This window comes from Panicum virgatum, chromosome 8N (assembly GCF_016808335.1).
Source record: "Panicum virgatum strain AP13 chromosome 8N, P.virgatum_v5, whole genome shotgun sequence".
NCBI classification, from domain to species: domain Eukaryota; kingdom Viridiplantae; phylum Streptophyta; class Magnoliopsida; order Poales; family Poaceae; genus Panicum; species Panicum virgatum.
The window spans coordinates 9145061-9146542 of record NC_053152.1 but is presented as its reverse complement, the minus strand read 5'-3'; the positions used below and the strand labels follow the sequence as shown (position 1 = coordinate 9146542).

Genomic DNA, 1482 nt, shown 5'->3' with positions numbered 1-1482 from the left:
CCATTTGGTACTATTCTTAAGCTATCATGCCACTTGCATGATACTCCAACTATGGCCCAACCAGCCCATGCACTACTAGAGAACTGGTCATTGCAAACGGCATTTCACCGCCAGTTCAACATGAACCGGCGGTGATGAGTCATCACCACTGGTTCTAGAGTAGGTGGTCGTAGTGGCCGTTGGACTCGGTGGTGTTGCTCCCTATCACTGCCGGTTCGTGTTACGAACCGTTGGTGATGCCTTGCGAATGCATCACTGCCAGTTCGTAACATCCTCAAGCAGCCTTCGGGCAACGATCATTGTGGTTTCTATGTAATGCATTACATGCAAAATCCATAGACCTTTTTGGAGAGACTTCACTGTAGATGAGGCTAAATATATCCAACAAGCAGCCTTCAGACAATGATCATTGCGGGTTCTATGTAATTCATTACATGCACTACAGCTACTCCGGTGATTGCAGAAGCCCCGAAATGGTTTGTATGAAATGGTTTTATATTAATATATGTGTTCTTGTGTCTTGAATTATAACTTGTTTAATATCATGTTATTGTGTCATATTTTTCAGAACACTGAGTTGAGTACAGATGAATTGCTCATGGGCGAGCTAGTAGCACTTCAAGAGCAACTAGCCGGATGGCTTGTGGACTACGTTGTGGAGCCAGGATCTGAGTACAGCATAATCTAGGTGTAATGCATAGATCGTATCATTCTTGTTAAACATTGTAATATATTTGGGGTATGAACTAGATGTTCTTAATCTTGATGTATGGACTCTATATTCTTAATCTTGATGTATGAACTCTTTCATTTAATTTCAATGTATAATATCTTATGGTTGAATTCTGCTGCTATAATTATATATTATATATGCTATACAAATGGTCCTGTATTAATATATGAATATATTTTTTGATGGGAAAAAGATTTCCACCGCCGGTTCAAACTGTTGGTGATGAGTGCTCATCACCGCCATTTCGTGACTGGAACCAGCGGTGTCGATGTCTCCATCACCAATGGTTCTATACACGAACCGGCAGTGATGATAACTCATCACCGACGGTTCGCGCTCTCATAACCAACAGTTTATGAACCGACGGTGATGAGGCCCCCCATCACCGCCGGTTCTACAACCGGCGGTGATAGTCCCTCTATCACCATCGACTTAAATCCAACGCCCCCAAATTTGGTGATGCCCATTCCGAACCGACGGTGATGGGGGGCGCTGGAGTAGTGATGGGTTGGATTTATATCCTCGCTAGCCCTCTCTCCCTTTACACTCTAGTCCATGTCCACGTCTAGGTGTCCACGCCCTAGCGAGGTGTGGCTGGGCAGTGTGACGGAGCACTTGTGCCTTCATGGCCATGTAGTGGTCGTTCACGCTTAGCGCCTGTTCTGGCGTGTGATCATCTTCTCTGGTGGGATATGTGGTTTGTTTTTGGCGTGTTACTTTGCTAGTTGTCTTTTTCTCTAGTTTCTTTT

At 44.3% G+C, this 1482-nt stretch overlaps 1 long non-coding RNA gene across 1 annotated transcript; it reads left to right on the top strand.

Moving 5' to 3' along the window:
- Positions 1-258: 258 nt before the first annotated feature.
- On the top strand, positions 259-843 carry LOC120686901. The gene is made up of 2 exons (XR_005680438.1): positions 259-476; positions 569-843. It is a non-coding gene; the product is annotated as an uncharacterized LOC120686901 (long non-coding RNA).
- Positions 844-1482: the final 639 nt, after the last annotated feature.